Raw genomic sequence first — 27,397 nt, forward strand, 5'->3', positions numbered from 1 at the left:
ATTCAAGTTACCAAACCAGCCTGTGATGCATTCAGTCAGAATACACTCTGCAGTTGACCTGGAAAAGAGATTTTTTTAAAATTAGAGATACAACACACACACCTTTCTGGCCCACGTGCCCGTGCTGTCCAGATACACCCATGTGAGAAATCAACCTACCATCCTTGTATGTCTCTGGAATGCCAAGGCACCCAGAGAAAATCCACGCAGTCGAGGGAATACAATGCTTACATACAATGCTGGATTCAAACCCAGATCGCTGATGCTGTAAGAGCATTGGGCTAACCATGCCGCAGTTGTGGCAGTTGCGTCAAGCCGATGGTTGCCTTGATTCTGTCTTTTATAAGACTCCACTCTAAATAGTATCTTATTCCATCAGGGGGATTTGAGCTCAGGTAATGACCAAGGGTTTTCTTGAGATGCAACCCTTCTGATCTTAAATTTTTTAATGTAAATTTAGACATGAGCAAAGTTACAAGCCATTTTGGCCCACAAACCTGTGCCGCCCAATTTGAAGGTTGGGAGGAAACTGGAGCCCCCGGAGGGAAACTACGCAGACACAGGGAAAACTCCTTACAGTGCGGGATTTGAATCCCGGTCCCGATTGCTGGCGCGAGCAACAGCATTGCCCTGCGCTAACCACGCCACCTTACATACGCATGTCCTGCACTGTACTTTGTGGCTTTCCTTGAAGGAAGATGAGCAAACCTTCATGTTTTCAGCCCCAACACCACACAGCTCTGTCTACATTTTATTGCTACGAAGGCTGAAATGTTCCGAGGCCGTGAATCACCCCCGGGACCTCTGTGGTAGAAAGAAACCAGGCAATGTTAGCAAAAACACTTGGAAGATACGAATTGGTTCCAGCATTTCATTATTTGACCCACACTGAGCTTTAGAAGAAAAGGGGAAGCAGATTTGTTTGTTTTCTTTGTCTGCTGAATATTTCAATTTGAAAAAACTGTCTGATGTTCATTGTCACTGAAATGCCAAAGTCAGCTTTTCAAAACCCTGCAGTAAAAACACAGTTAGATCACATTAGCAATCAGTCTGAATAGAAGGCAAGAGCCCAGCATGCAGAAAATCTGCTCTGCCAATTTCATCCTATCAATGCTATCTATTTCAGGGATACAATGGCATAATGGTCATAATATGGGACTGGAAATCCAGATCTGAGGCAAGAGTTCAAATCCCTCGTGCAGCTGTAGAACTGGAATTCACTTAATTAACTAAATCTAAAGACAATGTAGGTATCAATAACAGCTACCACAAAATGAGCGGATTGTTTGTCGAGAGCCATCTGCTTCACTGGTGTCTTTTATTGAGGCATACGGTGTGGGGACAGGCTCCTTGGCCCAACTTACCTACTCCGAACCAAATGTCCCACGCCCACCCAGCTGTTAACGCACGCCTCTGGATCTGCAATAATATGGTTGACCATCAGTACAAATGGTGATGAGCACGAAGTAGAGGCTTACCTGTGTATGAATTTAAAACCATATGTCAGTGCTCGAACTTCCTGTGTACTGAAATTCTTGCTTCCGTTCTACAGGTAAGTTGTTAAAGTGCAAAAACAAGTTAAATATGACAAACATCTTAAATAAGACTAAAATAATATACTGAACTAAAAAGACAATAAATACAACAAGCAAATAAATAAATATTCAGTTATCCTTATGCAAAAAAAGAATGACCGAGGGATAGGGCAGACAGGGCGTTGGAGAAGTCCGTGATCAGAGTTAAAAGAATAAAGTTCAAGATGATGATGGCTGTTGGAAAGAAACTGTTTTTGAACATTGAGGTGCTGGCCTTACAGGCTTCTGTTCCTTGTTCCTGAGGCCAGCAGTGAGAAGAGGTTGAGACCAGGGTGCGGGCAGGTAGGGGGCCTTCCATGTTGCCTATATGAGGCAGCGCTTCACATGCAGGCATTTAGTGGGTGAGAGATCGGAACCTGTGATGGACCTGGCTAGGTTTGTTTACCTTCTGTGTACCTTCTGAGCCCACCTCACTGACAAAAGACAAAGGAGGAAAAACCCAACCCCAACCCACCAATTTCCCCTTGCAACCGCTGCAACCGTGCCTGCCTGTCCCGCATCGGACTTGTCAGTCACCAACGAGCCTGCAGCAGACGTGGACATTACCCCTCCATAAATCTTCGTCCGCGAAGCCAAGCCAAAGAAAAGAAACATGGGCAGTCGAATTCCCAATCCGGCTCGGATGCACTGGTCAGTAGCCATTTCACAGGGCGCCTGTGGCAGCTTGGTAGAATATTCGATGACTTGCTGAATTTTCTCACACTCCTTAGCTTCGCCTTGTGGGAAGGATCTGAGCTTTCTTGTGTTCCCCATCCTGCGGCATTTGTTGCTTTCCCATCTTGCAGCAGCGCTATTGCAGGTGGCCCTATGTTGATCATTTGTATCTCTCTTTACAACTCCTGATTGAAAGATTGCACCAGCTTCAGATGGGAAAACACCCCCAAGGACAAGGCATTTTGACGTGGCTTGGCCTCTTTCTGCAGTCCCAGCAATGAGGCTGTTCTTGTCTGCGTTCACCATGCAAACTGGGTGTAATGGATTGCACAGCACGAGCAGAGCAGGGATGTTCTTCAGGGCCCTGGCAAATAGCAATCTATCAAACAAAATCATTGAGGAAAATGCATCTTGGGCTCACTCTGACAATGGTGCTTGCAGGACCCAGCTGTGTGCAGATCCTCTGCTGTTTTCTTTAAATGCTGGAGAAACTCAGCTAGTCTCGCAGTGTCCATAGGAGGTGAAGATATATTACTGATCTTTCGGGCCTGAGCGCTTCTCCAAGGTGTGCTTTCAAGAAGGGCTCAAGCCCGAAATATATCTTTACATTCTGTGGACGACCGGCTGAGTTCCTCCATCTTTTCTGTACTTCTTTCTACTATCATTACAGAGTCCGCAGACTTTTGTCTTTCACTTTGCACATGCTCTGCTGCTTTCCCCATAATTATGACCGACTGTTGTAACTATAGTGAAATACTTTGAGATGTTCTGAGACATGATACAATACCAATCCTTTTCCCGTTATTGAAGTAGTTTAATGGATGCCCATTAAAAGTAATCAATTATCTTCTGAGTTCTTGAAGACTTCTATTATGTTCATGTGTGTGTCATGTATGAAGCTGTTTACATTTGATAGACGAACTGGTGACTTTACTGCCACCTCTGACAATACTGAGTTGAAAAGCATTGCAGTTTATTTGAGTAAAGCGGTTAAATTTTATAGCCACATAATTGTGTATGCTTTACTGCCTTGTGCGTGAGCTCTGAATGTGCACTGCCCTCCAGTTTTCTATTGTGGGAGTCTGTACTGGGACCCTCATAGTATTGAACGCAACAGAGAGTTTATTCACATTGGAGAGAGGATAGAGAGAGAGAAAAAGTGTCATGGTGTCAGGACAACAACCTACCTTCATGAAAGAGCTGATCAATGCCTTAAGGAAATGGGGGAGGGGAGGAAGAGATGCACTCTGTCCATATCACCGATGCTGACGTGAAAACTTCAAATTCCCACCAGTGAATATCACCAACAACCTGAGCTGGTCCAGCCAACAAAGCATATGAACCACTCTATTTCCTCAGAAACTACATTACAAGGAGATTCAACATATCCTTAATATTTCTCACCAACTTTAGCACCATTAAAAGTATTCTGTCTGGAGGTGTCACTGCTCAGAATGGAAAATTCCCAAAAAAGTGGCCCTGTTGTGGGCACAGCTCAGGCCATTGCACTAACAAACCTCCCTTACCATTTACTCTGTCTACCCATTTACCCATTCAGAGCCAGCTCTTCAGCGCTTGACGTCCTGTTTTGCGGAAACTGCGAAAATGTTTGGCCTGGAAGTCAGCCTGAAGAAAACTGAGGTCCTCCATCAGCCAGCTCCCCACCATGACTACCAGCCCCTCCACATCTCCATCGGGCACAAATGGTCAACCAGTTTACCTATCTCGGCTGCACCATTTCATCGGATGCAAGGATCGACAACGCGATAGACAACAGACTCGCCAAGGCAAATAGCGCCTTTGGAAGACTACACAAAAGAGTCTGGAAAAACAACCAACTGAAAAACCTCACAAAGATTAGCGTATACAGAGCCGTTGTCATACTCACACTCCTGTTCGGCTCCAAATCATGGGTCCTCTACCGGCATCACCTACGGCTCCTAGAACGCTTCCACCAGCGTTGTCTCCGCTCCATCCTCAACATTCATTGGAGCGACTTCATCCCTAACATCAAAGTACTTGAGATGGCAGAGGCCGACCGCATTGAAACCACGCTGCTGAAGATCCAACTGCACAGGGTAGGTCATGTCTCCAGAATGGAGGACCATCGCTTTCCCAAGATCGTGTTATATGGCAAGCTCTCCACTGGCCACCGTGACAGAGGTGCACCAAAGAAGAGGTACAAGGACTGCCTAAAGAAATCTCTTGGTGCCTGCCACATTGACCACCGCCAGTGGGCTGATCTCGCCTCAAACCATGCATTTTGGCGCCTCACAGTTCGGCGGGCAGCAACCTCCTTTGAAGAAGACCGCAGAGCCCACCTCACTGACAAAAGACAAAGGAGGAAAAACCCAACACCGAACCCCAACCAACCAATTTTCCCCTGCAACTGCTGCAACCGTGTCTGCCTGTCCCGCATCGGACTTGTCAGCCACAAACGAGCCTGCAGCTGACATGTACATTTACCCCTCCATAAATCTTCTTCTGCGAAACCAAGCCAAAGAAGATCTCCCACTGGTTCAGGAAAGCGGCAAAAATGTCAAAGGACTCATTTTGCCATAGTCACATTCTCTTCTTTCCCCCCCCCCCCCCCCCACACACTTGCAGGAGCTTGAAAACACAAACCTCCAGATTCACGGACGGTTTCTTTCCTGCAGTTATTAGACTCTTGGGGGATCCTCTTGCTGATAAATCCTGATGCCCCCTGCACTGTTTAACTGCCCTTTGGTGCATAGTTTTATATCCTGTTCTTTTGAGTAACACTGTATCCAACACTCTGACTGACCTGTGAAGTTATTCTTGCCCTTTCTCCTGCACTTGTGTGTAGGTTGACTACTTCCCTGAATGACGTGCAAAAAAATGCTTTTCACTCTATCTTGCAAAGTGACACAATAAACATATCAATGCAAATCTTCATATAATTTTCACAATTTTGTTTTTTTTTATTTTTGTTCAATTTAGGAATTGTATGAAAGAATCAAAACCTATTTTGCTTTCTGCATTCCAATTTTTCAGGGTTCATTGACAATTTTTTTCTTGCACCGTTCATGTACTTCCCTGCCCTAACCAGAGAAGAATAATGTGCCCAGAACCAGTTGGGAAATGTTGATGATGAGGGAAATTTTGCTTTTTAAGAAATCCCACTTTGTTTTTGGTTTTCTTCAACCGTCTTGCTAGATTCTGTGAAATTTAGTTGGTGAAAAAGGTGCATTGTCTGATGCTCAAGATAGCATCAACTGGCAACCAGTTCGTCTTGCTGGGTTGGTCTGCAATTACGTCCTTGTTGGCAAGTTGCTGAGATTATTCCCATAGTTTTTATGGCTTCTGAACCACAGTGGTTTTGCCTGTGCTTGGAATTTGAATGGGTTTCTCTGTGGCTGGGATTCCAGCGACAAGGACACCAATCAGAAGCTGGCATTTTGTCTGTAGTGGTATGTATTCTCTGCTCAAGGCATGACATACTGGTGATGTTTGTCCGACGAGTACAAGCAGTGTTTTGTTCAAATCTGCCTGGTTTTTGGCAAGGGCTCCGGATTGTTCATACACAAGGCTGCTTGGGTCAGCAGCGAGGAGCCGAAAAGGGTTTATAAAAGTTGATGGAAATGGGAATATTTGTAGAGTTAACGTTCAGTACAGCATGAAAATTATTAGATAAGGTCCTTGAGTAAACAATGTCAGTGATGACACATCAGGAGTTATTGCGGAAGTTTAAGATATTTGTGAGTGATGTGCAAGGACAGCTTGAAGCCGATTTTACTTTATCCTTTTCTCTTTTTTCTCTCTCCTTTTTCCTTTTATTATCTAATTTTATTAGATAGTATTTAAATTTTTAATTTATTTTAAACAAAAAATGTCGACATGCAGCACGGGAGCAGGCCATTTTGGCAAATCAGTCCGTCCTGCCCAATTCACACCCCATTAACCTACACCCCCGGTATATTTCAAATAGTGGAAGGAAACCGAAGGCACGCAGACATGGTGAGAACATTCAAACTCCTTACAGGCAGTGCGGGATTCGAACCCTGGTCCCAATCGCTGGCGCTGTTAAGGAGTTCTACGCCAACCGTGCCGCCCTAATATGTTTTAACCCTTACACTATGATTTCTGTTAATTTGGATATATTGTGAAATCCCGGTTATCCGGCACCTATGGGGATTGGTAGATGCCGGATCAGTGAATTTTCCATTTGCTTGATATTGCTGGTTAAGTGATTGCCGAAATTAAATGTGAAGCATGCCCATGTTAAACGTCCATATTTTTAAGCTATTGTTTTCCGCAACTTTTTTGTCTTGAGGCTGCTGCTTGCATGGATTCTGGATAACAGGAGATTTTACTCTTCTAATTTATGATAGATATTCCTCCCATATCCTGATTTCTTCATGCATGAACCACTCTGCTCTTCATCATCAAACATGTGCTTTGAGTCATCAATACAAGGAGTGCAGTGGTTGGACGCAGAGTATCCTTCCAGCCCGTTGCATCAATTGTCAGTTTTCATTTCAATTGATATTGGCTCTGTTACCTGTTCATTTATTGAGGCTTTCGCATACCATAACTTGAGAAAATTGTTTTGGAGCAATGCACTGGGAACATATGCATAGTAGTCTGATTTTTAAACTTTCATTAAAATAATTATTGCCGTGTCCTATCTAACTTATTTTTCTACTTTCTCCCATACATTTTTATTAAAAGGTGTTCAGGGAAGAGTCAGTGGGAACTCCATTTCACCATTCTCATCACTGGGGATATTGTGCTGGACCATTAATTCAAGTGACTGAGCGAATGATCCAAATTACCAGAGGTCAAACTGAACTTCGCCAGTCTGGGAATTTGAATTTAATGTTTAAGGTCGAAAGAATCTGACCCATCTGATCTTGAGGAAAAAGCAGTTTCTAAATTATTTCAAGTTGGGCGGCATCATTTGCATCCCAATGCCTTTGTGACATAGGATTTCTATGTGTCTTCATTCCCTCTTCAGTGCAGTTCCTTTTCACAGAACTCTGACCTAACCCAGCAAGTTGGTCAGTGACACAAAACCACATCTTGGAACTCTGATTTTAGCTGGGAGGTCTTGGACCTGATGGCCTGTCATGGTTCACTCTCCTCTAATCAGGGAAATTATGGGAATACATGTCTTCTTTGGCAGTCTTGTCTATCTTACCAGAAACCACAGTTGAAAATTCCTTGCCGTTGGCTCCAGTAGTAGCAGTTTTGTATTTCTACCTCATGGTGTTACCAACTATTACTGCACGGTTAGCTTATTGTTTAGTGTGGTTCTATTATACCGCCAGTGGCCTGGGTACATGAGGTGCCTGTGCATTCTTCCTGTGGCCTGCGTGGATTTTCTCCACATTCTCCAGTTTCTTCCCACTCTCAAAACATACGGGTTAGTTGGGTGTAATTGAGCACTAGGGGTTTCATGGGCTGAAAGAGCCTCCCTACTGTGCTGAATTGTTAAAACTACAGAAAAATTAGATTTGGATACACAAGTATATCGAGAATTTGCAGGAAGGTGAGAATTGGTTTGCTCAGAATCAACAGTTCACGACGAGCCAGGTGTCATGGAGAGAAGCAGCACTGAGGCAGGGCCACTGAGTCTATGTTGACTATCATCCACCTGCTAACACCAATCCCAATTTAAATTTTTTTTGCCCCTATTTCCATGAATTGCCCCAAATTCTACAACTCACCTACGTGTTACGTGCAATTTAGTTGGGTGGTCAATGCACTCATGGTAAGAAACGTCACTGAGCAGAAACGCATGCAGTCTCGGGTCAAATTCCACACTGAAGTACCCAAGGTCAGGATTGAACCTGGACCCCTGGCATGGTGAGGCAGCTGCTCTAAATCTACTAAAAGTTCCACGGGGATACCACTTGGTTTGAGGATAAAATGTCCAATTACTGTAGGCCATATAAATATAGCAAAGCTATAATCTGTAAAGACATTTCCAGTCAGAATGGTCATTGGAGTTTCCTGTCACCCTAATGCTGTTGAAACCAAAAGCTTTTTGTGGAAAAAGTTAAATTGCCTGAATTCAAAAATTGCTCAATCATAACAAGTTATCAAAGAGAAACTTTGATGCGGAGTAAGTTTGCTAAGAATGATCACGTTGGGCATTGAAAGCTGTTGGTTTGGCGGTTTGACAAGTCTGGAACAAGGATGACTGCCAAAGCTGACAGTGGAAGGAATGGCGCAGGATTAACGAGAAGGTTAACAAGCCCAATAGATTTGTTAAAGTGACCAACAGCAGTGGCTCAGTCAGATATTCTTTGAAAGTCAGCAAGCAGCAAGAGACCAACTGTGGTTGCAGAGCAAATAAACATATGGCAGCAATGTGCAGGCCACCTCCTCTGGCAGCGAAAGCTCGAGATTGAACAGAAACAGAGCAATGTTCACTGGATGTTGCCCTCCATATAATTTGTCTTTTTACAGTCGGCATTTTGAACACAGAAAAGTGCTTTAATAGAGTTCAACCTTTTCATAAATCAAATCATATCAATTGTAAATTAGAAGCAGAACCATTATTGTTACATAACTTATTTCATTCAGGACATCAAATTCTATAATTATAATAATTAAACAATTAAATCATAACTCATAATATGTCCAAAAACATTGAAGACAAAAATTCTACAAATAATACACGTAAGACTCCCTTATATCTTATATTCCTCTGACTCTGTGATATGATTCATAATCTGTGATATAATCCATAGTTTAAACCCCGCCCCCTCTTTTAAATTGTCTTAAGAGTTCAAACTTCTAATATCATTTTCCAAGCCCCTTCCTAGGTTTGGGGTTGGTGTAATCATGGAATGCAATGATAATTGCTCAGTTAGCTCACAGAAGGTAAACGTTAAAATTATTGTTCTGTGCATTCCCTTTTCCTGCGCTCCCTTCTGGCATTCCAAACCCCAAACTATCTTTTGCTGTTCAGTTTAAATATCACAGGATACTTCTGAAGATGTGGTGAATCAATACTAGGTGGTATTTTTTGGTGCTGAGATAAATCAATGGGTTGATTGGATGCACGTTCAGAGGAATCCATCTCCAGTTGGTTGTACATGCAAGCTTTTTGGTGGAAGCTTTCTATTGGATACTGAAATTCGTTGCTGGCGCAGAATTTTGGAAGCAAGTTCCAATGCAAATGTGACTGGGATGAATTTCTAGGCAATGCGCTTTAAAAAAGGTCACATTTAGGCCCGTCGATCCTAGTAGGAAATGTTGGACTCGATTTCCCCAGCCGGTCTCCTGAGATCATCTTGCGCAAAAAAAAAGTCACATTTATTTCAATGGTGTCTTGTTATATTTCATTAATGGCAAGAGATCACCCTCAAAATTAACCTTTTCTCCAAATATGTTTACTGCCATTGACCTTGAAAAGATTGGCAATTAAGGTTACTTGGCCTTGGATATCTGTTTTTGCTCTTTGAGAAAGCTGTGCAATCCGTTCTACCTTCCTGGTCTCACCGTGCACCCTGAAACCCTTCCCTTTGCTTCATTTCCCAATTCTCCTTTGGAAGGTGCAATTGAATGCATGTTCACATCCAGAAAAAAAATTGCCTTTATTCACACTCAACTTTATCATTGACTTTTGATACAGATAAATACCTGAGTGCCAAGAGTTGGACAGAATTAGAAAAAGAAGACATGTCTTCTGGACAGCAACGGTTGCAGATGTTGAAAGAAATGTCATAATTTAATGTGCATACTGGGCAAAGCGATTCTTTGCATGAGAAAACCATATTTTCACCTTGAGAGTAGGGATTTGAGCTCAGCACAGACGAATTGAAGGGAAGCTTCATTCTACCAGTTGTAAATGAAATGAAATTCAATATTATCTGTGTCCCAGGAGGCATGAGTCCACTATACAATATTGTCAATGGTTTTGCACTAATTTAGTCAAAATCGGCTGTGTTAGTTGGAGAGCCTCAGAATGCCACCTGATTCCTCTCCTATCTCCCTGTGGCAAAAGACCTTCTCTTCATCCTCTCTTCATGCCTCACCATCCATGGAATTGACTGTGCCAGTATGCATCCAACTTTAAATATTACTATGCATCTGAATCTCCTCCTCTACAAAGGTTTGCTGCAAACAAATTTATACCTTCGTTTCAAAAGAATGCTACCGTGGACTGCAGCAATGAAGCTACAGGCAGCATGGGTTAGCGAAACGGTGTTACAGCACCAGCGACCGGGGACTGGGTTCAAATCCCGCGCTGTCTGTAAAGAGTTTGTACGCTCTCTCCATGCCTGCGTAGGTTTTCCCCAGGGGCTCCGGTTTCCTCCCACCATTCGAAAGGAACCAGTGGTGTAGATTAATTGGGTGTAAATTGGGCGGCACAGGCTTGTGTGCTGAAAGGGCCGGTTACCCTATGTCTATGTATCTGTGTCTATGTATCGTATTATATGGCGAGCTCTCCACTGGCCACCGTGACAGAGGTGCACCAAAGAAAAGGTACAAGGACTGCCTAAAGAAATCTCTTGGTGCCTGCCACATTGACCACCGCCAGTGGGCTGATAACGCCTCAAACCGTGCATCTTGGCGCCTCACAGTTTGGCGGGCAGCAGCCTCCTTTGAAGAAGACCGCAGAGCCCACCCTACTGACAAAAGGCAAAGGAGGAAAAACCCAACACCCAACCCCAACCAACCAATTTTCCCTTGCAACCGCTGCAATCGTGTCTGCCTGTCCCGCATCGGACTGGTCAGCCACAAACGAGCCTGCAGCTGACGTGGACTTTTTACCCCCTCCATAAATCTTCGTCCGCGAAGCCAAGCCAAAGAAAGAATGTATCTGTGTGTATATGTAAAAGCTCTCTCTCTCTCTACAGATCTCCCTTGAAGAATTGAGTGTATAAGCCATGATCAGATATACCTGTTGTAGAGAAGACCAAACTGTGTGAACTTGCCAAGATTGGTGTGCTTTGTGTAGGTGTGGTTGATTTGGGAACATGTGTTTTCTGCCTGAGGTATTTTGGTTGGACAAATTCCTTCAAATAGTGGAGTTCAGGAGCCCTATTAACATCTGTGACAATTCATTGTCTATTCTCAACATTTCTTTTGAGATCCCACAACCTTCAGCAGTGTTGGATGAGGTTTGAATTGGTGGGAAAAAGTGGGGGGGAGGGGCGGGGTGCTCTTGCTGTGAATTGGATAAAGCCTGAGCCTTAACTTTGCTAATGAAGAATTCTCAGCAAAATCTCTTGGGGGGGTTGGGGTGGGGGTGAAATAAGGAGATTTTTTTCTCCCTTATGAAAATGGAACAAAAAGGTACACACCAGACTGGTGTGTACATCTGAGTGCAGATTGTAATATTCATGTTTATTCCCTTGGATGACAAGCTATCTGTATCATTTCCCATCTTATCACATTTGAATCCTACATCTTGTTCCCCCTTTCACCAGCTGCTGTTTTATCCCAGCGCTAGCAGATGGCAAAAAAAATACTTCTGTCATCTTGGAATTTCTCGTTGGGTGTTTCTTGCTGTTCAATATCTCTTCCAGAAGGCCCCTTCAAATTGCCTTGTAAAATGGGGTTAAGCAGGCAATTTACTAGGTTGAAGACCCAGGTACAGGGCTATATGAAAGGGCCGAATTGGGCAAGCCTGGTCAAAATCTACCCGGGTCGAGTCCTACCTTGGGGGTGATCTGGGAACCCAGAAAAACTTGTCCGAGTGTCCTTCTCCATCTATTTGAAAAGGGAAATGGCTCACATGCTTACTTTGGAACTTTAAACAGAAAAGGGAACAGGAGATTCCCTGTGACTGCGCGACACTTCACTCGCCACGTCATCGCTGGGGTGGAATCCCCCTTAAATATCCAGGCCAGTGATTTAACAGGTAAGTTAGGCTGCTGTTTGAAAGGTGTAGGAGGCACTCACGACCCAATATTCTTACCTGGGTCCAAGGAGGGCTACCTGGGTGCTGCAATTTGAAAGCGCCAAGTACTGAGTAGAGTACTGAGTACCTCTATTTGGCATGTGTGAGTACACATCAATCCAATGAGGAATTACTGCTCTATGGACACACTGAAGATCCTGTTCTCCAGTGAGAAAAGAAGGTTCAGAAGTGACTTGATGGAGAATGATTAAAGTCAAGAAGATTTCAGCTCAAGTGAGGAAAGAGAATCTATTTCCATTGGCTGCAGAGTTGATAGTTGGAGAGCTTGGGTTATAACATCTTAACAGAACAATGTTGTGGATGACAAAATCCTATCTGAGAGTCGTGGAAGCAGATGGATCTGTCATCAAAATGGCACTGAAGAAAATACAAGGAAGATGGGGACAGGGACAATGGAGGCCCATTGGTATCCCCTTTTTGCCCTTAGAACCCCCTTGAATTATGGTTCTGATACCTGGTTCCCAAGAGATGGTCGACAGTAGCCCAAAGCCTCGACCGCAAGTCACCAACAGCCCGCAGCCTACGTGGGTCCTATAGACGGCACTTTCCAAGTTCCATTGTTTCCCAATTTCTAAACACGTCATCTTCAAGGAAACATGAGCGGCAATATTGCAAATGATTATCTTATTAAACCAATAAATCAAACTTCATGTTTGCAGCTTTAAGTAGCTTTAATTTGTTGATCGAACAGATAAACATTTTGCATAACTTCGCATTGAGATGTTCATAACGATGACTAAACAAAGCATATTGTATAATATAATGATATTCCACTTTAAACAGAAATAAGAAGAAATCGACAAAATAAGATGAATTAAGACGAATTCAAAGAAAAGTATCTCGAGCTTATTTCTCCTCCATAATTCTTCGAAGAATGAGGTGGAAGCTTTCTGTACACCCGGATATTATGACATATGACGTCATAGTAACTATTGATAGCACTACAATTTCTTAAAGGTTTTAAGCTTTACATGGCTTTCAACCAGAGCCCTTCGATGGTCTACTGCCACAGTCACCTTTCTGTAGTGTTGTCTCCCAGTCTTCTCTTCAACAGGGGGTATTCTCCGTTTCTGGTGTCCTGAACCAGTCCACTGCTTCCTGGAGTCTGCCACCTTGTGGTACACTGCCTAGCACAGGCATTGCCAACTTGGGCACAAATCTCCGTGGTTGCAGGATTAAAAAAAAAACACACTTGACTCCTCTAACAGGACATTTAAAGCCTGTAACGGAGTCATCATCACGACGGGGCAGTAGAACCCCAGGAAGCAGTGCTGCATCTCCGCTCCCTGCTCCTCGGTCCGCGCTAGCAGCAGTAATGCCGTTACAGCGGCTCTGGCAGCACTGCCACTTATTTTTTTTCACTGAAGGACCCCTGATCTTATTGGAGGTGTGGATCTGGGGCTCGGGTCACCAGTGGCTTGAACTGTGAGGCTGCAGGTCTGCTGGAGTTGAATCCATGGACACTCAGTGTCTCTGAAGGGACTCTCTGTTACTTCTCTTTCTCTTATTGTTAGGGGCACCAGCAATGCGGATGCAGATTGTTTGTTTGCCTTGCTGCCGAAAAAAGTTGAAATGTCACAATCAGAATTTATTGTCAAATATATTGTGTATAAAGTGCAATTCTGATGATCTGAAATGTTCGGGACCGGGTGTAATGCGCGTCGAAAGAACCAAAGACTTGTTGATCCAAACCAAGGCTTTTATTAACTAAAAGACTGGAGCATATCACAAGTAGGTCGACCAGTCCAGAATGACCTGGTCCGGGTAGGAGCAATCCTTTAAGACCTGCCAGTAGGTGTGGCTACACTCTCAGCCAATCACAGTCATCCTACACTACCATCTGTACACATGTACATGTACACATTGGTGATAGAATCTGTACTATCACACCGGGTTCATTTTGGATAAATGTTTTTTAAATAAATGGCCCAATGGCAACAGCAAATCACTTATAATAGTTGTTTAAACAAAACAAGGGAAGCTTTTAAGTATTGAAATAATGTTTAATTCTCAACAAAAAATAATGCTGGCCGCCGCCGATCGAGCCCGGAGCCTGAGGATCCAGCTCCTGTCCAGGAGCTTGATATCCCCACTGCCAGGAGCCCCTGAGGTCTGCCGCTGGGAGCCCAGGGTCCCCGGTTAGTTCGGCTCAAAAAAAAATTTGGATAAATGAGGATTTCGGAGAATCCAATTTTAGATAATTGGAGTTGTACTGTATTTAAATTTTTAATGTGTTATTACATGATGATAAAAATAACCTTTGAACAAGGTTCATCTGAAAAGCCTGGCACAGTCCCTGGGTTTCTTTGTGCTGTACTTTTAAATTATTTTAAGAGAAGTGAAACAGGGCCTTTTTAAAATAAAGCTTGTACAGTGTATTAGGTTTCATTTCCTCTCTGTCTGCAACAACAGCGATCTCCCAGTAGATAACCATTTTAATTCTGAGTCTCATTCCCAAGCTCACGCGTGTCCATGGCCATGTGTACTATCCCACCTGGACCACAACGTATTTTCCGTCTTGGCACTCTCCAGCCAGATGGCATTAACATTGACCTCTCTGCTTTCTGCTAAACTTGCTCAGCATCTTTCCCCTCCCCTTTCCAGTCGTTCCATTTCTTCCCTACCTCCACCCACCCAGCCATCCCTCCTCCCCCTGATCGCTGCTGTCTTCTCTCTCCATTCTCCACCTATTATCTCCTGCCTTTACCAACCACCCTCCCTCCCCCATCTTTTGTTCTGTCATACCGTGATTAAGGGCGAAAGCCCGAAACATTTGCTATGTATTTTTGTTAACTTTTGCTACATAAAGGTGTGACAGAATATAGATATGTTTTTGGGAGATAAATTGGGGCAAGGTTTGTTAGAGTAGGTCACATACAAAAACTTTAAAAACAGATCTTATTTAAAATACTGGAGCACTGCTAAGCTAGACATGTTGGGGCCTCAGAGCCTTTGCAAGAGCTTTTGAAAATACCCAAGAGACTTCACTAATGGATTGTTGCTTACAACAAGGCAACAGGTGAAAGAGCTTGTCGGAGCCACTTCTGTCTGGAATGGAACTTGCTGTTCTCGTAGGGTTATGTGGTTTTGCAAGCAGAGAGAGTAAAACAGGCTTTCTCTCAGAGAGAGACAGATATTAGTTCTACAGTGATACAGTCAGCAACAGGAACTGGAACAGGACAAGCTGGCAAGCTTGTGGAAAACTCCATTTGGAAGGCGGGAGGTGAGTGCTTAGTTCAGCCTTGTCAAAGCGCTTGTGGTTCATGCAAGAGGAGAGGACTGGCTATCTAATGTTTGACTTGAAATAAGAGAAACAAAAAGGAACTCTGTGGTGACCTGAAAGAAAGAGGTTATCATCTGGAGAACCCTGAGGGTCAAGTTTCTTCGGCAAGACACTGAAGTAGCTGGGTGTCCAGCATAGAACAAATCTCTCTGAAAACCAACAAGAACCTTCCTGAGTGGTAACCATTTACCTTTCAAACACCAAAGCCTGGTGAACTTCATAAATGTTAAATTCTGTGCACATGTAAGAATTCCCTTCAACCGGTGAACTTGGAGCAATGAAATTGGACTGTGAATCAAAGAATTTTTCTGAACTTACATACACGTGCGCTTAGAATTAGAAGGGGGTTAAATTAGGTTAGTTAAGTCAATAGTAATAAGTTAAAGTGTTTTCATGTTTAAAGATAATTAAAAGCAACTTTTATTTAAATAACCATTTGTCTTGGTGAGTATCTATTGCTGCTGGGTTTTGGGGTCCTCTGGGCTCGTAACAAAGGGAACTGTTTGACCAACGGAGTTTTTACAGCATTTTGTGTTTTTGGGTTTCATGGGTAGGGAATAAATTACACCTGTTGATGGTTGTGTACATATAACATAACATAACAATTACAGCGCGGAAACAGGCCATTAGGCCCTTCTAGTCCGCACCGAACCAAACACCCCTTTCTAGTCCCACCTCCCTGCACAATGCCCATAACCCTCCATCTTCTTCTCATCCATATACCTGTCCAACCTTTTCTTAAATAATACAATTGACTCCGCCACCACTATTTCTCCCGGAAGTTGATTCCACACAGCTACCACTCTCTGAGTAAAGAAGTTCCCCCTCATGTTACCTCTAAACCTCTGCCCCTTAATTCTTAACTCATGTCCTCTTGTTTTAATCTTTCCTCCTCTTAACGGAAATAGTCTATCCACATCCATTCTGTCTATCCCTTTCATAATCTTAAATACTTCTATCAAATCCCCTCTCAACCTTCTACGCTCCAAAGAATAAAGACCCAATCTGTCCAATCTCTCCCCATACTCCAGATGCTTAAACCCAGGCAACATTCTGGTAAACCTTCTCTGCACTCTCTCCACTCTGTTTATATCCTTCCTATAATTAGGCGACCAGAACTGCACACAGAACTCCAAATTAGGCCGCACCAACGTCTTAGACAATCTCAACATCACCTCCCAACTCCTATATTCCATGCAATGATTGATAAAGGCCAGCATACTAAAAGCCTTCTTCACCACCCTATTCACGTGAGTTTCTACCTTCAGGGAACGATGTACCGTTACTCCTAAATCTTTCTGCTCTTCTGTATTCCTCAATGCTCTCCCATTTACCACATTCTGATTCTTCTTACCAAAATGAAGCACCTCACACTTATCAGCATTAAATTCCATCTGCCATTTTTCAGCCAACTTTTCTAAGCAGCCCAAATCCCTCTGCAATCCTTGAAAACCTTCTTCATTATCCACTATTCCGCCTATCTTAGTATCGTCTGCATATTTACTAATCCAATTCACCACCCCATCATCTAGATCATTAATGTATATAACGAACAACAATGGGCCCAATACAGATCCTTGAGGCACACCACTGGTCACCGGCCTCCAACCTGACAGACAATTATCCACTACCACTCTCTGGCCTCTCCCTTTCAGCCAATGTTCAATCCATTTGACTATCTTAAAATTTATACCTAAAGACTGCACCTTCCTAACTAACCTTCCATGTGGTACCTTATCGAAGGCCTTACTGAAGTCCATATAGACAACATCCACTGCGCTACCCTCATCCACATTCCTAGTCACCTCTTCAAAAAATTCAATCAGATTGGTCAAACATGACCTTCCTCCCACAAATCCATGTTGAGTGCTCCTGATCAGACCCTGTCTATCCAGATGTTTATAAGTACTATCTCTAAGAATTTTCTCCATTAATTTACCTACCACAGACGTCAAACTTACAGGCCGATAGTTGCCAGGCTTCCTCCTTGAACCATTTTTAAATAACGGAACCACATGCGCAATGCGCCAATCCTCCGGCACTATCCCCATATCTAATGACATTTGGAAAATTACCGCCAGAGCCTCTGCTATTTCCTCCTTCACTTCTCTCAATGTCCTGGGGAAGATCCCGTCTGGTCCCGGAGACTTATCCACCTTTATATTCTTCAAAAGCCTTAAAACTACACCTTTTGTAATCTCTATATTCCCCATATTTACCCAATTTGCTTTTTTTATCCCACATCTCCCAATATCCTTCTCCTTAGTGAATACCGAAGAAAAGAAACTGTTCAATATCTCCCCCATTTCTCGAGGCTCCACACAGAGTTTTCCACTCTGATTTTCTAAGGGACCAATTTTGTCTCTAGCTTTCCACTTACCATTAACATATTTGTAGAACTCTTTTGGATTAGTTTTCACCCTGCTTGCCATAGTTTTCTCGTACCTTCTTTTAGCTTTCCTAATTCCTCTCTTAAGATTCCTCTTACATTCAATGTATCTTTCAAACATCTCCTTAACTCCATGCTTCTTATATCTAATGTACGCCTCCCTTTTTCTTCGAACCAAGTTTCCAATATTCCTTGAAAACCACGGCTCTCTCAAACCTTTTGCCCCTCCTTTTAATCATTAAATAATTTATTTCAGGACTGATCATTTGGAAACTGAACTGAATTATGATTATGCTGGTACCCATACAATCCTGGAGAAACTCAGCTGATCAAACAGCATCATTTATATAGCAAAGGTAAAGATACATAGCCAATGTTTCAGCTTGAGCCCTTCTTCATGGTTTCATGGTGATGCTTAGATGCATCCAAGCAGCCCTTAAAAGAGCCAGATGTGCTGTTTATCCTTTGAGTATTGTGTTGTTCAGTGATTTTCATTTCTCCTTTGCTACCATATGTTGGCAAAGCACTGGAGAAAATTTATAAATAAATATTGGTAACTTTACAATGACTTTTCCAAATAATTAAGGCTGCTTGGAATAGTGAGTGGAATTGAGAAATGAGGTTGAAAATGCTGAAACACCCAGGGAGAGACCCAGGTTCATCCTAATCTCGGGTGCTGTCTGTGTGGAGTTTGCACCTTCTCCATGGGGTCATTCCGGTTTCAGCCCAAAGCTGTGCAGGTTGGCCACAGTACGTTGCCCTCATTGGTAAGTGGTAGGATCTTGTGACTGGGGTTGATGGAAATGTGCGCCAATGAAGTAGAATGTATGTCCCGTCATGTATGTTGATGGTTAAAGGTCAGTGAGAACTCGTGGGGCTAAAAGACGTGACATTCTGGGGTCTGTGACCAAGTCAGGCTGCATTTATGGAGAGGGTTCATATTTCAGGTCAATAACCCTTGATTAGATTTCCAGAATGTGCAACATTTTTCATTACTGTTGAGAAAAAAAAATGTCTACCTATTAGATAGCCATAGGGCAGCGTGGTTGGTATAGAGGTCAGTACAACACCTTTACATGCTAGGAATCGGGACCGGGATTTTAATCCCGGGTTGTTTGTAAGGAGTTTGTACGTTCTTCTTGTATCTGTGTGGGTTTCCTCTGTGGGCTGCAGTTTCCTCCCACCATTGAAAATGTACCAGGGGTGCAGGTTAATGGGGTGTAAATTGGACAGCAGGTTCTCTTGGACCAGAAGGGCCTATTACCATTCTGTATGTCTAAATTTAAAAAAAAATAAATTAAAAAAAATATTAAGTGTATTGTGTCTTTGTGTTGGATTGGTGTGTTACCATTTTTATTCCATCTCTAGATCTCTCCCTCTCCCTCACGGAACACAATACCCCCTCTCCTTATTACTTCTCAGCTTTTTTTCTCTTCTAACCTCCCACCCAAATTCATCTATGAACTCTGCCTTCCCCTTCATCCTCTTCTCCCCAACTTTTTTTTTATTCAGGCACCAACCTACTTTTACCTCGTGCCTTGACGAAGGGCGCAAGCCCAGAACGTTGATTACCCTTCACTTCCTACAGATGAGTTTCTCCACCTCATTGGCACCTTGCAATTTTCTCTTCGACATTTGTTCTGCACTGTATCGGCTTCCCCAGTGCATATTCAACAGTTTGGAGTTGAAGGTTAGAAATTAAATTTCAATCATTGATGCAGAACCGGTTCCAGATGTGAAAGAACCCTTGTGTTCCCTTCCCAATTCTGAATTCCATTGGTTGCAGTAGGATTGAACATCAGTAGGCAGCTGATACTCTTGCACTTTAAACATAGGAACTAGGAACAGGAGTAGGCCAAAAATGGCCCATTGAGCCTGCTCCGCCATTCAATACGATCATGGCTGATCTAATTTATGACCTAACTCCACCTACCTGCCTTCTCCCCATATCCCCTAATTCCTCTATCATGTAAAAATTTATCTAACTGAATTTTAAATATGTTTAATGAGGCAGCCTCAACCACTTCCCTGGTTAGAGAATTCCAAACATTCACTACTCTCTGGGGAAAAAAACTATTTTTCCTCATCTCTGTCCTAAATCTACTCCCCTGAATCTTGAAACTGTGTCCTCTCGTTTTAGTTTCCCCGGCCAGCTCAAAAGAATCTTCCTACATCTATCTTATCCATACCCTTCATAATCCTATACGTTTCTATAAGATCTCCTCTCATTCTTCTGAACTCGAGCAAACACAATCCTAGACGATTTGATCTTTCATCATAAGTCAACCCCTTCATCCCAGGGATCAACCTGGTAAACCTCCTCTGGACCGTCTCCAAAGCCAGTATATCCTTCCTCAAATATGGAGACCAGAACTGGACACAGTACTCCAGGTGCGGTCTCACCAGTACCTTATACAGTTGCAACATTACCTCCCTACTCCTGAATTCAATTCCTCTAGCGATGAAGGCCAACATTCCATTTGCCTTCTTAATAACCTGCTGCACCTGCAACCTAACTTTTTGCGATTCATGCACAAGCACTCCCAAGTCCCTCTGCACTACAGTATGCTGTAGTTTTTCAGCTTTTAAATAATATTCAACTCTTTTATTTTTCTTGCCAAAGTGGATAACCTCACAGTTACTAACAGTGTACTCCATCTGCTAGACCTTTGCCCACTCATCCAGCTTAACTATATCCCTCTGCAGACTCTCCACATCCTCATTACAATTTGCTCTTCCACTCAATTTGGTGTCATCCGCAAACTTGGCTACACCACATTTTGTTCCCTCCTCCAAGTCATGATGAAGAGTTGCGGGCCTAACACTGACCCATGCGGCACCCCACTTACCACTCTCTGCCAACCTGAAAAACTCCCATTTATCCCAACTCTCTGCCTCCTGTCAGACAACCAATTTTCAATCCAGGCCAATATGCTTCTCCGGACTCCACTTTCCTGTAACTTACTGGTAAGTCTCTTGTGCGGCACCTTATCAAACGCTTTCTGGAAATCCAAATATACAACATCAACCTGTTCCCCTCTATCCACCACACCCATTATATTAGACAGTTAATGTTTAGACATATCGCACACTAGTTTGTGTTACCCAATTGCACCAATTAACTTACAACCCCCAGAATGTTTCAAATGGTGGGAGGGAACCAGAACCCCCGCGGAAAACCCACGCAGACATGGGGTGAGCATACAAACTCCTTACATACAGCGCCGGATTCAAACCCCAGTCCCGATCACTGGCGCTGTAACAGAGTTGCACTAACCGTGCCTAGAATCCTCATTGATGGCTTTAATTGCTTGGCAGTTTGGGGAAGTGGTTGATGGACAAACTGAAGAATAGACCTGGGGTTTTGGGAGGTTGTGGCCTGTGGATGACATGATCTGAATGTGTGGCCCTATTCCAACAGCTTGGGAGCACCTGTCAGAATGTTACATGATTTGATGGCAATATGGATGATTGCAATCTGAATCTGTGTTATTGATGACTTTTGAAATGTTAAACACGTCGCAGAATGGGAATGCAAGCAGATGTACGTGGGCCGTGTGGAGAAATTACTATTCATTTTAATTATGCAATTGGTTTAGGTCTGATTGCATTATTGGGAGTATATCCAAAGCCTTCCCAAGGGCTGAATGAGGAAGTTTGACCTTAATTGCAACCCCGTTTTGGAGAAATACATAATGACCTCCTTCTGATGAAGCAACCTACCTCTATGGAGAGTTCTCTAAATGTGAGATTAATAATTAAAGCAGTGTACGCTGTGGCAGAAATGTTGATGACAGCAGTGCCCATTTGCAATCTGCTGCCACATACAAAGAAATTTCTCTGGAGTGAAGTCTTCAGCAAGAATATCACTATTGGCTGATTTAAGCTCCAGAAATGAAACTGTGAGTGGCACAGACAATCCAAAATATAATTTCAAGTCAAGCTATCCAGTGTAAAGCCTCGCACTGTGTATTTAAATAAAAGATTGAATCAAGTTTATTGTGTAAGAGAAAAACAAGGATGTTCATTTTGTGAGGAATCCTGGTGTTATGTTCAGAATAGGTTGTATGGGTTCTAAGACAATCAAAGCTAGACACGTGTTATTAATAAACAGTGGTTTTTATTTACTCACCGGGGAATTTGCCAAAGGACTCACATGTATGTAATACACAAATAACTACACTTTAAGTGGAAATAAATCGCTGCTAAACATTCTCAGCTCCCGAATGGGGACACAAGGGTTAAACACCATTCCTCTCTCTCTCTAGCACAGTGCCTCTCAAAAAACCTTTTTTCTTTCCGCTCACATACCACTTGAAGTAATCCCTCTGCCATCGGTGCTCTGTGATTGGTAAGGGAATGCTTAAGGTGAATGTGAGTGGGAAGGAAGGTTAAGAATCACTGCTCTAGGCCCAATTGTTACTGAAATATTTTGCTTGAGAAAAATTGTCTTTGGCTCATTTCCTTTGAAGTTCTGAAACCGTGCACATAACGAGTCAATTAGGTACGATTAAAACTTTTTCTTTCCACCCACATGCGACCATGTGGAGGCTCTGTGCGGAATTTGTACGGACTTCCTGTGACCATTTGGTTTTTCCGACTGGTGCTCGGATTTCCCCCATGTCCCAAGAGTACGCTGGTAGCTTAATTGGCTGCAAAATTCCCTCTTGATGTAGCATGGTGGCTGAAGAATCAAAGAAAAGTTGCTGGGCAAATGACAGAAAATAAGTTTCAGAGACACACATGGGGAAAGCTCCCAGAGCTGATGAATTCGATGGCCTAACAACCTCCTTCAATTCAAAGGGACAGAATATGGTTGGAAAATAATGAACTCTTGAACGTTCTTTGAACAGCCTTGATTTTAATTTATTTTGGAGCAAGGCAGATTGCAGATGCATATTTAATTGTTTTTTTTAATCGCATCCATGTGTGTAGGCAATTTGAAGGAGTTGGGAGAAATGATCAGTGATAGGAAGTCATAACCCTGGGGAATGGCTGATGTATTGAAAGCAGATATAGATTTATAATATAAGGCAATTAAGCAAAAAAATCAAATATAATCACTCCACTCTCAATTGACAGTAACTGTAATATACATGTTCTGTACTGTTGGCTATTAAATTTAAGTATTGCTGAAGTTAACCTTATTAACTGTATGTCTGTGTGGTTGCATTTGAAGAAGCCACCTAATGACTGCAGCCAGTCATCGTTCCTCATACCTGTTGCTTGGAGCTGTTGTAATCTGAAATGTGAACTGTTGAACATGGTTTCCCCCCCCACCCCCCCCCCCCCCCAGAGCAGGCAAAATGTGGGAGGCCATCCCAGAGGGATTTACCTTTTCATTATCGAATGTGGAAGTGTGACAGCTGTTATAGATTGTAAAAAGTCTCTTTTGCTGATGAGAGAATCAGAGATTCTGTCATCACAGCAGCTGCTTAATTCCCAGTTTGAAGGCCAAACCTGACGTCCTCACGGAAAAGAGACTTAATAGAGCGGGGCTGTCAGTTCTGGTGGCCGATACATCTCTTTCCATGCTAGGAGAGTTTTATGGCTATCCTTGGAGACCACTTGTTCACTCGCTGAATTGTGTTTGAAGTTCAGGGTTCATTTTTACAAAAGGGAATGTCAGCTAGCTTGAATAGTTTGAACCCCAGCAGGGTCTTTATCTACAATGGCAATGATTTGCATATGCGGCGGAGCAGATCATCCCGAAGTATTTCACAGGAGTGGGAAAAAGAAAATGGGACAAAATGGACCCCTGGTCACCAGAGGAGGAGGGGTGAGCAGCCGGGCAAGGTCAGAAATGGAGATTAACATGGGTAATAAAAAAAAAAGGCCATGGAGATGAGACTGGGGAGTGATCCCAGTACATAGTTCTGGTACAGCTGAAGGTCGAAGGGAGGGGAACTTCATTAATCAGAGGGTGCAAGTTTCAAAATAGAAGAGACAGCAAGGAAGAAGGACGCGAGTAGATTCAAATACATGACTGAGATATCTTGTGGAATGGTGGCCTAATGCAAATTGAAAGTTCAAAGTTATTGTCAGAGTACATGCATGACACCACATACAACCCTGATTATTTATTCTTCCCGTGGCCCATGCAGAATTTCTACTTTTCAGCTAATTGCAAAGTGTACACAGGAAGAAACGTGTTTAGAAACGAGAAATGTAAATAAACGGAGGCAAATTCAGGAAAAAAAAAATTCAATAAAAAAAAGTGCAAGTAAGAGTCCTTAAATGAGTCTGAGTCTGTTGTTTAAGTTTTGATGGTGGAGGGGTAGCAACTGTTCAAAACACGGTGGTACGAGTTGTTGTGGCACCTATTCCTCTTTCCTGATGGCAGCAGCGAGGACATGTCCTTGGAGGTGTGGATCCTTGTTGATTGCTGCTGCTCTCTTTCTTTCTTTGGCTTGGCTTCGCGGACGAAGATTTATGGAGGGGGTAAAAAGTCCACGTCAGCTGCAGGCTCGTTTGTGGCTGACAAGTCCGATGCGGGACAGGCAGACACGATTGCAGCGGTTGCAGGGGAAAATTGGTTGGTTGGGGTTGGGTGTTGGGTTTTTCCTCCTTTGCCTTTTGTCAGTGAGGTGGGCTCTGCGGTCTTCTTCAAAGGAGGTTGCTGCCCGCCAAACTGTGAGGCGCCAAGATGCACGGTTTGAGGCGATATCAGCCCACTGGCGGTGGTCAATGTGGCAGGCACCAAGAGATTTCTTTAGGCAGTCCTTGTACCTTTTCTTTGGTGCACCTCTGTCACGGTGGCCAGTGGAGAGCTTGCCATATAACACGATCTTGGGAAGGCGATGGTCCTCCATTCTGGAGACGTGACCCATCCAGCGCAGCTGGATCTTCAGCAGCGTGGACTCGATGCTGTCGACCTCTGCCATCTCGAGTACTTCGACATTAGGGATGTAAGCGCTCCAATGGATGTTGAGGATGGAGCGGAGACAACGCTGGTGGAAGCGTTCTAGGAGCCGTAGGTGGTGCCGGTAGAGGACCCATGATTCGGAGCTGAACAGGAGTGTGGGTATGACAACGGCTCTGTATACGCTTATCTTTGTGAGGTTTTTCAGTTGCTGCTCTCTGATGGTAGCATATATATATAATATACATAAATAAGGATGTAGAGGTGTAGTTTGGGAAAAGTTACAGAACTGATCTGTGAATGAAGAGGTGTAAAAGTTAGCCCACACTGCAAACTTACCTGTGAATGAAGAACCCAGTTTTAAAACACAAACCGTTTATTACTGCAGTCACGCCGGCAGGCAATAGGAGGAACTGTGAAAAGTCAATGACTCTTCTCTCGTGCTGAATCCTTCTCAAAGTGCACAAGAAAAGAGTCATCTTGTATAATAAATAAGTTCAATATCTACTTATGGTTTCACGTGTTGGAAATAATTTTGAAATTGCTTTCACATTTTTTTGATGGAATTGGAATGTTTTGTTGCATTGATAACTCTCAGTCTTTAATTACTTCAATCACCCCTTCAGCATTGTCACAGTTAATGTCTCTCTTAGATGTGGAATGTCACAAATTCTCTCTCCCTTATTGATAAGAAAAACATTACAACTGATTTATGTGACACCATTTCTGGGGAAATGAAGTCGTACAATAATCACTTCTTCGGAAAAGGAAACTAGAATTCAACGACAAAAAAAATCTGTAGACTCTGGAATAAATAAAATGAAAATACACAAATGCTGGAGGAACACAGCAGGCCAGGCAGCAGGTAATCCAAGCAGTAAGTCAACATTTCGGGTCAAGACCCTTAGTCAAGACTGGTGCAAGAAAGGAATGTTACAATCCCATTCTGCGTTAGTTAACTTGTTACAGCAAAAGTCCCGGAATGCCACGAGATAATGTTAAAATGGTCCACAAAGGAGTATGCAAAGGGTAGGAGTGGGGTTGTCTTCTGCATGGTGGGTAGGGAAGTACCAGGGGCATGGAACATTTCCCCCATGTTCATTAATTATGCTTAGCAGTGTGTATGGGCATGCGCTCAATATACCCCACTGTTTGAAGAGCCCCTCCAACCACTGGTAAATTTAAATTCCAACACACATTCCCGGTTGACAAAGGGAAGTCGGCAGCATTTCAGTCGCAGAATTTTACGGTGTCCTTGAGGACTGTTCCAGATAGGGCAGGAGCAGCTGGTGGAAAACGAAGACGAGAACATCAAAAGTAGGAACAGTAGGCAACCATCAGGTCTGTCGAGTTGCTCTGCCATTCAATAAGATCACGACTGATCTGGCCATGGGCTCAACCCCACCCACTTGCCAGTAATCCTTAATTCCCCTCTTCTTCAAAAAATTGAGGGCAGAGGAAATCCTAAATGATGCAGGGAACAGAGATTTGTGTTCAGCCTGCTGCCAAACAGAAGGAGAACGGTTTTCAGCTTTGGACGATACCTGGCAAGGAGAATGAAATTCTGTGTCATCATAAGTGATGTTATCATGGTGAGCCAACTATTAGGGTGGCTTTATGGGATCTCACTGTTAATGTACACAATTTGTGTCAGTTTGCAACATAATTCACATCAGCTTGGCTGATACTTCTAAAGGTGAATCAGTTGCCAAACAGTTGAACCATTTTTCTCCTTTTCCTGAGGGTCCAGACTTACTGGGTTTCTCCAGCGTTGTGTTTTTACTTCATTCACTGTGTCTGCAGACTTGCGTGTTTTGCTTCAAGGTTAATTTCTCTGAGAAAGTACATTTCCGGATTTGGGGGTTTGAAGGCAAATGGTACACCTTGACTGATAATAAGGAAGGATCTAACAGCCAATCACAACCAATGTTTTCATTTTCCTAAGTGGCAACGCTGACATTTGGCCCCCCAGCTCACAATAAGAAATTGAAAGATATTTTTTGCTTGTTTTTCCTCTTGCATCACAAAGACGTGGATTGATGGCTGTCATTGCTCCCTAATGTATTGGCGCATTAGATCTGAGGGCATTGATGGTATGTGAGGAGAATAAAATAGGATTAATGCAAGATTCGTGTAAATGATTGGCACAGACCTGGTGTTTCTCGACTAGAACTTATCAGAAATTGGGCATTCTATGTACTCCAAATATTAAAGGATCCACACCACCCAGCACATGCTCTGTTCTCACTGCTGCCATGAGGAGAGAGGTGCAGGCGCCACAAGACTCGCACCATCAGGTTCAGGAACAGCTGCTATCCCGCCACCATCAGACTCCTCAACGACAAACTCAATCTGAAACTCATTTAAGGACTCTTATTTTGCATTTTATTGTTTTTTAATTCTCTCTGTATTGCACAGTCAGATTGATTACATTCATTATTAGTTTACAGTTCTTTATTTGTTAACATCAGTCGTTTTCAAACTTTTTTCCCCCACTCACATACCACCTTAAGTAATCCATATGCTCTGTGATTATTAAGGTATGTGAGTGGGGAGGGAAGGTTGAGAACTGCTGATCTAGACCCAATTGCTACTGAAATGTTTTGCTTGAGAAAAATTGTCATTGGCCCATTTCCTTTGGAGTTCTGAAACAGTGCACATAACGAGTCAATGAGATACGATTAAAAGTTTTTCTTTCCACTCACCTACCGCC

At 43.1% G+C, this 27,397-nt stretch overlaps 1 protein-coding gene across 8 annotated transcripts in view; it reads left to right on the plus strand.

Annotated features, from left to right (window-relative positions):
* The window catches only part of auts2a (activator of transcription and developmental regulator AUTS2 a), a 1,173,696-nt gene that overhangs the window by 431,809 nt on the left and 714,490 nt on the right, over positions 1–27,397 (plus strand). The window lies entirely within an intron of this gene.

This window comes from Narcine bancroftii, chromosome 14, assembly GCF_036971445.1.
Source record: "Narcine bancroftii isolate sNarBan1 chromosome 14, sNarBan1.hap1, whole genome shotgun sequence".
Classification (NCBI taxonomy): domain Eukaryota; kingdom Metazoa; phylum Chordata; class Chondrichthyes; order Torpediniformes; family Narcinidae; genus Narcine; species Narcine bancroftii.